Source organism: Mastomys coucha, unplaced genomic scaffold (assembly GCF_008632895.1).
Source record: "Mastomys coucha isolate ucsf_1 unplaced genomic scaffold, UCSF_Mcou_1 pScaffold18, whole genome shotgun sequence".
Taxonomy (NCBI): Eukaryota; Metazoa; Chordata; class Mammalia; order Rodentia; family Muridae; genus Mastomys; species Mastomys coucha.
In genome coordinates, this window is record NW_022196900.1 from 37,033,244 (window position 1) to 37,045,656 (window position 12,413).

At 36.8% G+C, this 12,413-nt stretch overlaps 1 protein-coding gene and 1 pseudogene across 41 annotated transcripts in view; one reads left to right on the forward strand and one right to left on the reverse strand.

Moving 5' to 3' along the window:
- Positions 1-1,653, forward strand: part of LOC116095269 — a 31,331-nt pseudogene extending 29,678 nt beyond the window's left edge.
- Positions 1-12,413, reverse strand: part of Ptprd (protein tyrosine phosphatase receptor type D) — a 2,240,535-nt gene that overhangs the window by 902,632 nt on the left and 1,325,490 nt on the right. The gene's annotated exons all lie outside the window — the stretch shown is intronic.

A 12,413-nucleotide genomic window follows, 5' to 3' on the forward strand; every position in this document is an offset into this window, starting at 1 on the left:
TTTTTCTTTAGGTTGTTTAAAGACTTTCTAATTTATGCTAAACGAGAAACATGATTTGCATTTCAATATTAGAAAATTGGGCCTACCTTAAGGATTAACTAAGAAGACTTAAAGGACTATGCCTTGCGGGAAAGGGGATTTTAAAAACAGCAAAATTAAAGGAATAACCAAGTCACCAAATCAGAAATAAAAGCAAAAATAGAAACACGCATATTACTTGCCAAAGAAACAAACAAAACAATAACAAAAAAAACAACAAAACAAGAACTTAATGTGCTTTATTTCCTTGTATATTTCTATGATACTATCCTATTTTCAATCCCATTTGTTTATTACATATCTTCTATGTTTCCACCTGTTGTTGTTGTCACTGTCTTAAATACAACCTCTGTGAAAGGGTTTTCTGTCTCCAAAAGAATTGCAACTCACAGTGTGAGAACGGCTGCTCTATACTATCTTTTGGCTTTTATTGATATATATTTGGCACTTCAGCAGTGGCCTGTGGCAAGGTCAGCACGTGAGGTGGGTCTAGCCAGTGTGAAGGTCAGCTCGGTCATGAAGCCTCTCTCCCATCAGCGAGACCTCAGGGAAGCCTCCTGACAGTGAAGCTGAGATGGCGCAGACACAGAAAAGCAAGGCTACAACACATCATCTTGGGTTATTTAAGGTTTGCCTTGCCATGGATGAAGAGATCTCCAAAAAGTGGCCATGGTGGTAGGCCAGGAGAAGGTTGTGATAGAGTCATGACAGGCATTGTTCAAATTGGATTTGTGGGTTTCCATATGTGGGGAAGCCAATTCAGCTAAATAACTTAACAGGAGGGAATTCTCAAGTGGCTGCCTAGGGATTCACTTTGACCACTGTGTCTGATGTTATCAGATATAAAGGGTCCAAGATACGGCTCCTGGATTGGTCAAGTATTATTGAAGTTGTCAAAAATATAAAGGGCAGAGGTCACCAAGCCATTGTAGTGGGTTGAGCATGTAATTTGATCTCGATTATTTTAGATGTCATAAAACCCTGGATACATAAGATGATTGAAAATGAGTTGGAAGGGTTTGGCATTTGCTTGAACAGCAAACCTCCCAAGATTGGCTTTAAGAAGAAAGACAAGGGAGGCATTAATCTCACAGTCACTTACTCTCAGAGTGAACTAGATGCTAGAAACAGCAAAGATCATTTTGGCTGAATACAAAATTCATAATGCTGACATGAATTTTCATAATGATGCCATAGCAAATGACCTCATTGATGTGGTAGAAGGAAACAGAGTTTATATTTCCTGTGTCTATGTACTAAATAAGATTGTTCAGATATACACTGAGGAATTGGATATTATCTAGAAGGTGCCTCTCTGCAAACACATTTCAGCCTATCACCACTGGAGCTTTGGTGACCTGTTGGAGAAAAGTGGGAACTATCTCAAACTAGTAGAAATTTTCACTAAATTCAAAGGCCAGTTACCAGACAGTGTATCGATAATGGTGCTACCTTACTCTCAAACCTTGGTGGAATATTTCTACAAGAAGATTCATAAAATCTTATCAAAAATTTAAATTTGTTTTGATCTGGGGTCTCTCTGTAAAACATAATTCTCAGACTGTGGGCAAAGAACATACATTGGAAGATGTCTTTCAAATTGTGAAAAAGTAAAGTCCTGTTTTCCATCTGATGGCTAGTCACAGCAGTATTCCTTATAGCCAAGTATCCTCTTCAACTCCTTGGCAGGCACTGGATTGGGGTACAGGGGTGGATACAGAGACTTACAAACTGGAACATCTCTGTTAAGCTGAAGCTTACCTAAAATTCCTTATTTGTCATCCTCCATCTCCCAAGGCCTGGGTTTAGCAGTATATGCCTGTAACACCTCAGCAATATCAATTTCTTACCTTCTTGTCATTTCAATTAAACTGTATTTTAAAAACCCTGTGGGCTGGCCCATTGGGAAAAAACAATGTGTATTTTCCATTCCATATAATAATGTGATTATGCTTTTCTCTCCGCCGATTCTCCCCATTTGTTCCTCCCCTTCCCTCGCATCTGGAGCCATACCCTTTCTGTTTCTTTCCCGAAACAAACAAACATCAAAGGAAAAAAATGACAAAATAAAATATGGTACTCCTTTTTAAGTTGGAATAGGACAAAACAAAGAATAGAAAAAGTGTCAAAGAAAAAGTACAAGCAACACATATAGACCTAGAGACACATGTCCGAATACACACAAGGGAATAGGAATCCGAAACTGGGAGATCAGGGCTAGATTTGAGATTGGTAACTTTCAGAATAATTATCCTAGAATCCTGTGGGTTCTAGGGTCATAGGTTCTTTCTGGAATCTGTTGCTCTGAGCCTTGCTATGGAAAGTTTAACCCCTGAAACAGCAGAATGTAAAAGAACTGCTGACACTATCCTTATCAGAGGACAAGCTAAAACCCTTGCCACAATATAAAATTACCTGAGGATTCCTGCTAGGTTTGTGCGTCTGTGTTACATGTATGAGACACATATGAATATGTTTTTTGTACTCTTAGTTTTGGCTAGAGATAACCTTCCTAGAACCTGTCAGAAAAGAAAGAAAATAGTTTACAGTCAGATATTAAAAATGTTATATAGTATTTATGTTTCAGAGTTGGTATTTCATTACTAAACTTTGATGTCAATGTCGATTGATAAAGCCAAGTGTGCACGTTCCTAAACCTGGTTAAAAGCCTGTTGTGAGGGTAATCATAGTTACAAACGGTAAATGGGCTAGCGTTTTCTGTTTAATGACTAGGATGTATTCATTGTATAGCATTCCAAGTATGTTTGCCTATACTTAGATTATTGCTCTTGCTAGCTTTGGACAGAGAAGCTGGCTTTTGTTTATTTGATTTTTTTTTTTAAACAGTGGAGGAGGGTGTTACCCAATAGAAATGTGATGGGATAAAGTATTGAAGATATGTAGCTTCTGACCATTGAGACATCTATACGTTAGGAAAAGAATGCTCATGAAGGAAAGGGAGCAGGAAGAATGTCAGCAGAGGCTGGAGCAGAGCACTGCTGACATTAAATCTGGGCGTAACTTGGATAATGTACTCTTCAACTAATGGCAGCTATGGTTATCTGCAGAATACCTGTGCAAGATTTGCCTCATCAGCATCAGCATGGAAGAAGAGAGGACTCATGAGACTTTATCTGCTTTTCAGAATCTGTGGGTAGTTAACAGTTGGTAAAGAAAGAATATCCACTTTCCTCAATGGTATAGCTACAAAGCAAGAGTCCATGCTCCTACACAGAACTACTCACTCATTTTCTGGTACATAAATCTTAACTAAATATTGGATTAGTAAATAAGCAACAGACACAAAAGTGGAGGGTGAACTAGCTCTGAAGAAGAAAGGGATTAGTTATAGTGGGAAAAGGACAGAAAAGGATAATGGGTATAAATACAGTAAAGAAACATGCAAACAAATATCATAGTGAAACTGGTGATTGATAATATTGATTGTCAACATGACATCAATTTTTAATCATAAAATCACTTTTAAATACTCTTTGGTATGTCTGAGAGGGATGATCTAGTTAAAGTGGGAACCCCCTCCCTAAAGGAGGGATCCCAGACTACATAAAAGGTAAAACAGAGCTGAACATCTCTTTCTGTTTTCTCTCTAAAGATGTAATATGGCAAGGAAGTTCCTCCCTGTCATCATGTATTCCTGGATACAACAAACTGTATCCTCAGAATATAAGGCAAAATAAATCCTTTCTCTTAAGCTTCCAGATTATCAGGTATTTTATCACAGCAATGTGAAAAAGTCACTGATAAATTTGTTACCAGAATTAGGATGCTTATGTAAAAAAACCTAAGCATATGGTGTTTAGATTTTTGATATTAGTTTATGGGCAGAATATAGAAGGGTTTAGAACTCTGGGCTGGAAAGGCCCTAGAATTCTGTTTAAAAGAAGTGTTATCTGTATGTGAACTTGCAAGAGAAGGATGCCAAGAGCAATTGACACAATGGAGGCCAGGCTTACATTTCAAATGAGAATAAGGACTCTCTCAGACATTGGTTCACAGGCTTTTCTTGCTAGATTTTTGCATAGAATATCTGGCATATTCCCCATTTCCCAGATACTTGCAAGAAGATGAAATAAAAGTGATATACTAACTACTTGAGAGAGAAAATTTCAAGACAGCAACACATCAAGGCTGCAACTACTGCTCTGTGCTTTCTCGTAGATCTATGGTGATCATGAACAGATAGGGATGCGTGGAGTTTGCAGAGGAAAGATGCTTTCGCTGCTTAGCTTTCCCCGCCACAGGTGACTGAGCCTTTTAAGTGTGAGCCAAAATAAAATCTTAAGTTGCTTCTGTCACATTTTTTTCACAGAAACAAGAATAGCAACTTATTTAAAACTCATTACTATGCATAAAATATAATAATAAATTGCATTTTAAAAGGAAATCAATGATTATCATGTCTGACAAATTGCCTTAAGTGTATTAGAATTCTATGACCACTCAATATGAATATACTGCTTGGTCAGTTACTAAAGTCTTTATTAATTGACCACATTTTAAGTTCCAATATACTAACATTGAATCGTAAAAGTACTGAAGAAATGCTTTCTCTACCTACCTATCTATCTATCTATCTATCTATCTATCTATCTATCTATCTATCTATCTATCTACTGTATATGTATTAAAATAGAGTAGTTACTCTTACTAAAAATAATTTTTAATATCTATCTACTGTATATGTATTAACATGTTGTAGTTACTCTGACTAAAAGTGAATTTTTAAAGATAGCATAGTTACTGTTAATGCATTTTTAAAAGTCTTAATTGCATGTATTATTTTACCTATATGCTTTAATTTGAATAATTTGGTTTATTTTTCACTTTAAGATTCTTAAAATCTCAACACATTCCAAGCATAAAGTTACAGTGAATTTGAATGAGTGAATATAATAATATAGCTTTGCTTCTACTGGAAAATGTTTTTCATTCTTGTTTATGTTGTCAAAATCATGCTGTTTTTATTTCTTAGGAATTATGTCAAAATTTGACATACATCTGACAGCTTAAAATGACAGAAATTTGTCCTTTCAGAGTTCTAGAGGCCAAAAGTCCAAAGTAAGGATGTCAGCAAACCTCCAATAGAGCCTTGAGGAAAGAAGGCTTCCCCGACCTTCCTGCTGTGAGAGTGCCAGCTTCACAGCCTGTGGCCACATCACCCTCTATCTTCACAGCACATTCTTGTATCTTTACATTTCTGTAGGTTTAGTGGATCCCTGACATTGGGAAAGTAGGATACTCTGCTTATTACATGGTCTTCAAACTAAGTTTATGTGTACCTGTGCTTTACTCTCCTTCCCAAAAGAGCTGACATTTGTAGACTTCAGGGCTGAGGATAAGGGTGTCCTTTGTGAGGAGTCAGAATTCTACAAGCATGTATACATTTCTTAAGAATTCCTTAAGTACTTCTTTTTAAATCTTTTAAATCTGTGTGCTTTTTATATCTTTTAAAATTTTATAAAAAAAATCATTGATATCAATTAAATATATGAGTATGCTGATGGGTTATATTTGACAGTTTTAGAAATAAACAAATTTTTAGTGAAAAGTTCCCTCTGTTTTTCCCTCTGTTCATTTAGCTACTTAAGAAAGAGTTTTGATTTACTCACAATCATTTGTTTTAGATAACATAATTTAATGTATAAGGATGGCATTGATGGAATATTCTTTTCCATTTCTGTTATAAATTATATATCAGCTTATATAATATCTTTCAACAGTGAAAGGGAAGAATCTCAATGACAGAAAGGATGTGGGGGTGGTTGGGCCAACATACAGGATTAGGATTTGGAAGCATTACAAGTAATTCCAGACAAATACCAACACATGTTCCATGTTGGACAAATTTTGGGAGAGAATAATTCAACTTTTAAGAAAAATATCATAAATCCCTTCATTTTCTTATTCCCTTCACTCTTTGTTTCTGGATATGAATTATTCCAGTTGTGGAATCTCAAACTATTGATTATCCCGGAGAAAGCAGTTTGCACAGGTTCTCTGACTATTATCAGGCTGTCTCTGACTTACTATTTTTTTCTGTCTAATCAAAGATACTTATTATTCAAAAAAAAAAAACAATGTTTTTAGAATATTGTGACAAAGATTTCCACCCCTACAATGTCCAACCAGGATGCAGAGGAGCTTTGGTAAGACCAAAAGGAAGAAAGCACATTTAATTAACTAATGCAGTGGCACTAAGTCAACACACAAAGCTCAAGCCAAACACAGACTAAGCTTTGTTGTGTGCAAATAGATGCAGAAGAAAACAATGAACATCTGTAGTTTAAGCCACCAGAGCACTAATTTTCTTTTAGGTGCTCAAGAAGACTGGAAATATATTTGCTTTATTACAGTGATGTCTTTATTTAAATTCAGTTCTCATTATTGTTGACATATTTGGACTGAGCCCAAAGGCATAGTTTCTATTTGTCATTTCTTTTGAATGCCTCTTGCTTGTTTGTTTGTTTATTTTGAGAACCATAGAGTTTACCAGCATCATCTGTGTAACCACCTGTTTGTGAGTATATGTACTAGAGCCCAGGGTGTGCTTCAGTGTCTAGGGATATGGCTGGCTCTTCCTCAGAAACCATCAGTAGTAGGGATGAATAGGCACTATGGCTTTCTCAATACATGGTTGACTGTTGATGAGCCCTGTCTTGTTTAGACCCATTGCAGGTAGCCATAGCCACTGTTCAGTCATGATGTCGGTAGCTTTGTCATGCCCTGAAGTCAGTGCTGCACAGCCCTTCTCCCTTCAGGCTCTTGGATTTCTACCAGTCCCAAATTCTTCAGTGATCCCTAAGATTTAGTGGTTGTGCTCCAAATGCACCGTTTATGCCTTCACTTACTCTGAGACTGTGAGTAGCCTTGAGTCTTTACTGTTATGTTTCATTTCAAAGAGAAGCTTCTCTAGTTAAGATTTGGAATAGCATTTGTCAGGGAATATAAACATAGTGAGAAGGCAGCCTGCTAGGCAGCAGGCCAATGCAGCTAATCAGCAGCAGCAAGTTTTTTTTTTAAAGATTTATTTATTTATTACATGTAAGTACACTGTAGCTGTCTTCAGACACTCCAGAAGAGGACGTCAGATCTCATTACAGATGGTTGTGAGCCACCATGTGGTTGCTGGGAATTGAACTCAGGACCTTCAGAAGAGCAGTCAGGTGCTCTTAACCGCTGAGCCATCTCACCAGCCCAAGCAGCAACAAGTTTGCCCCTAGGATCTAAGACTATCTCATCCTTAGTCTTTCAGACTAGCTTTAAATTACCAGGTGAGAGTATTTTGCCTTTTAAGTTGAACAGAAAATAATCACTATGATTTTTCCTGTTTATACATCAACTTTAGGGAGGTATGGATAATAATTCATTTATTTGGTCAAAGGAGTTTATCAATTTAAGTAAATGGACTGTGCTCCAATTCTAAAACTATTCTATGGATACTAAAACTTAGAGTGTAATTCTGATAAAAATAATGTACGTAATACTCAGCAAAGGTCTTCCTTTTTAAGTGGTATTTCTACTATAATGGCACGTTTGTATTGTTCTCAGAGTTCAGGGATTTGTAAGGAGATGAGAGAGCACCACAGTGGGATTTATTGGCACAAATAGTGGAAAGCATTAAATTGGCATCAAAGAATTTTACAACTCTGTCTTAAGAGGAAAAGATAATAGTTGATAATAAGATGTGATCTAATTTTCTTCTACAGGTAAAAGTTCACTGAACTTAGTGCTCATTAGTAGGTGCGGTAGATCTGGAATAATTTTACTAGTCCCTTCTTTAAGATTCAGAGTATGTTCGAAAGTCAGACTCAGTGACATTTGAACTTGAGTGAAGTTCAAGTAAGGTATGCTTGGTATATTTAGTTTCTGGAGTGTGTAAATTGAAGACATTGAACCATAGCAGATATTCCATAGGTGAAAAAAAATATTTATTTGAACACTGGGAGTTTCAAACTTCATTCCACCAATATTTCCATGTTAAATTTGAGAAAGAAACAGTATGGATTAGAAATGTAATGTACACTACACATTTAAACGTGTGGTGGTCTGAAGAAAAAAATGACAAGTAAGATCAAGTCTATCTCTCTTGTTCCTTCGTACCAAGACAACAAATTGTTCCAAGCAGCCTTAGGGATACTAAGAAAGATGATACATTTCAAGGCTGACTTCTACAAGCAAATGTGATAGAACCAATATGTAAACAAATCTCACTGTTTCAACTTCATCTACCATCTACAATCAGGCTCTTACAATCTTCTGTCTCCTCTCGTCTCCTCTCGTCTCCTCTCGTCTCCTCTCCTCTCCTCTCCTCTCCTCTCCTCTCCTCTCCTTTCCTTTCCCTTCCTGTTTTCTTATTCTCCATTTGATAATCCTAGTGTCTTTGCTGAAAATACTTATATGCTACCATCTAATTCCTGTAAAACTAATTAAAAACTCCTCATTTTCCCACAGATATCCCAGAGAGCAAAAGTAACTTGCCAAAATGTTTTAACCAATGGTTGAAAAACAGGAGACTAGGAAAACCTGACAAGTTCAATCCAGGTTAGGTGTTTTCTAAGTCTTATGAAATTAGTATCAGTTTTCTGATTCACTAAAAGAACCACAAAGATGAACTAATGCTTAAAAATCTCATATTCATTTGGAAATGTGATATTTTTGTTATAGCCTTAAGACTCTGGCTACTTCTCTGTTTAAGAGGGTGGTGCTGGTAGTCATAATCTTCTATGTATAACTTACAGTTAATTGCCCTGTTTCTGTGGTCTTCCTTTTTCCCATTTGCAAAGCCAAATTCTCATAACCTTGGTCTTGTGAGTACCCCACTTGTGTAAGAAAATCCATCCTTTAAGGGCCTCTTTGTCTCTCCATTATATTTTAGGAATCTAATGTTTTAGGAATTATGCAGATTGTGGGTCATCACTGTCAAAGTAAAAGGGTACCTTTGGAATATATATCAGAATTCCCTCTTTGTGGAAACAGAAAACTAAATTCTGCAAAGTTAATAACATTGCCTTCTTGGTGTGGTGGGAAACTAAAACAATGGAAGGCAGAAACAAAAAGAAAAGTTGTCTAGACAGGGCCAGGAGTTTACACACAGCATGCAATTCTGCTTCCGTTTTCATGGGAGTACACAGCACAATGGCTAAGTTCCTTGCATGAAACTTGATTTGAGGATGAAAGAGTTGTTCCAACGACCAAACCATTGGGCATTAAGTGTGTCAGGTCCTTAATATAAGAGTGATAGAATGCTTTAACATTAGAATTTACTTGATATTTAAACATATCTGTGCCTGGCAGAAATAACCTTTGCAAACTAGTACTGACATCAAGGATGAGTGACCTCAAGAAGTGTTTTTTTTTTTTAAACAAACCTATAAAACATACTTCTACACCATCAAAAGGAACACACAATAAAATTACAGGAGTATTTAGACCTATTCTTAAAATAGAGATTTTCAAAAATTGGAAAACAAGCCCAGGTTAAAATAGCTTGACTGTTTGAGAGGCAATGAAAAATTTCCCAAAGTAAGAAAGACTGTGAGAAATATTAACACACAGAGACACGAACACACACACACACACACACACACACACACACACACATTCATACACATGCACAGAAACAGAGGGGGCACATATGCACACAGGCAAGCACATGTCAGCACACACAGAGATACACACTCATGTACAGAAGCACATAATAAATGTGCATACGCATACCTATTGTGCACACCCCCACTTTCCCATACTGAGCTGAATAACTATGTCAGGCTTCTAGATCAGTAAAGCAGCTGTAAACATTAGAATGCCTGACAACCGAAAGTGACTGTAGCCAACATTATATATGGCTGAAGCATGTAATTTACATCTTAGTGAAATTAAACATACTATAATAGTCTAGCTTCCAGGCAGCAGTACTATTAAATTTGCAGTAGTAGATTATGACATCATGTGAAACCCCAGGATACACATTAGGGTCTGCCTATTATGGTTTGTAATACGTATTGCTGTTCTGGTTAGCTTTTCATTTAATTCATTGCAAGCTTCTATTTTTTAAAAAAAGACAAATAACAGCAATTGAAGATGCTACTCTGTGCAATAGCTGTTAAGCCTCGGGATGCAATGATGTCACAGTGTAGAATCAGTGATGCTAGCTTATATCTGAGAAGCATTAAGAAGTCAGAATTATATTGAACAGTATAATAACATTAGAATTTTTATAGCCAGTAAGTATAATTTGAGAAGGTGTTCTAACTCACCTTTATTTTTTAAAATGTTTCTTAGCTAACTAAGATTGTATAATGCTGGAATAACAATAAAGCGTGCTTATTTTAGTAGAGAGCTTATAATACACAACAGCAACCGCAGCCAAATGTACGACTTTGAAACCATTGCATAAGAAAGTAAGAGATGCAGGTTGGAGAAAGAACTCTGCTGCCATGCTTGCAGGGGACTTAAGCTTGTTCCCCCTAATCCATGTAAAACAGCTGCACATGGTGTGCACACCTGTAATCTCAGCACCGATGGGGCAGAGACTGGCAGATCCCTGGAGCTCACTGGGCATGCAGCCTAGTCTAATTGGTGAGTTCCAGGCCTAAAAAAACCTTATCACACAAATACACACACACACACACACACACACACTCACACACACACACACACACACACACACACACACACACACACACAGACCAAAAAACACCCCATAATATTTCTGAGAAACAATACCAAGTTGTCCTTATAAATGTTTTACATTATTGCACATGTGTACATAAACACACAGAAGAAAGAGTATAGTAAGTGTCTGTGAACATACAAGTAATATTTCAGGTACTTTGTGTGTAAAAGAATTTCTCTGAAAGAATTGGGGATTCATATTTAACATTTCCAAAAGGCTCTCTTACAGGAATCATGGACTATGTTTCTTTTTAATCATGATTCTCAATAGTTGAGCAAGCATGTTAAAAATCCATTGTGGTGACTCTTAGGGGAAAAAAAGATGTAGTTTGAAAAATTCTCTCTCTTATAAATGATTCTGATGTTGTATAAGATATTCATTCATGCAAACTTTTACCCTGCCTGGAACACTTACCCCATTAAAGTCCTTGTTTCTTTTAGTAGGACACTTGAGGACCAAACTGAGGAATATGGTTAGAGTAAACTTCTTAAATCAATGGCTGCCAGTTTGGAAAGAAGAACCTTGATTCTTGGCTCCTAGATTTGTGTTTGTTTTATGATAAGGGACTAAGTGGGGACAAGACGTGCAGATTCTCTTCAAGTAGACATAGCATAAACACATTTTGCGGCATAAAACACATTCCACAGAACTATGTAGCCTCTGTAGAAACTGGGGTAACAGGGCACAGAAGGATATTTTCTGGAGAGACTCCCTTCTTTTTTCAAATATTCCCTCAACTCCCCTAATATATCTCTCTGTATGTGTTAGCCATGACTGAACTGAAAGTTGAAACAGAGAACATAGATCATATATTAACAGTCAATCTATCTTGAGACAGTGAACTCTTACAAACTTTAAGTAAAAGAAGAACACAACAATACCACACAAGGTCTCAATTGTATGGGAATATATACCATTTGTAAGTGCTTGAGTGAATTTAATGCTTGTGCTACTGGGGCTTCTCTTGCTTCCAATGAACAAACTTTTCAACAAGTATCTTACAACAGGAAATTCAGAATAAGGCAGAGCAGAAAAGTGAGGTTTGGAGACATATAGTAAAAAGCACATCTGGGTCTTATATTCAAAAACTATGACCACGATTTTATAAACAAGGCCAGTGGATGAGAGATGATGATGCATCTAGGGAAGACAGACTTAGAAAAAGCAATGGGGAAGAGGAGAGAGATTTCTCCAATTATATCCTTGAAGGGGCCATGTTAAATGAGTTGTAAAGCTTGAGCAATCTTTGAGTCTCACATGATACCTGACGTTTGCTGTACATGTTGAGAATTTAAGTCAGACACTGGAATGGAAGCCAGGCAATTCAGGGAGAAAAATTACTTAGACATGGCATTGTAAGATTTATTTTAGATAAATGTTACCTCTGCAAATTAGGTATGTAGATAAAATATTACCCATGACTTTCAGAATGAAAAAGAAAGAGGCAAAAGAAGCCAGCAAGACAATCAGGAACACTGGGAAGATAAAATTAGACAGTGTCAGCAAAGCCCTGAACTTGAAATTTGGAAGCAGCCTAGCAGAGGGAGGTGGTACTCCTGCCTCTAGTGGCACTGTTCAGAGAAGAGAGTGAATCATGATTCAAAAAGAAAATGAACATGGTGGAGCAGGTGTCCTTGTTACATGTTGCAGTATTTTTTGGGTATATGCCCAGGAGTGG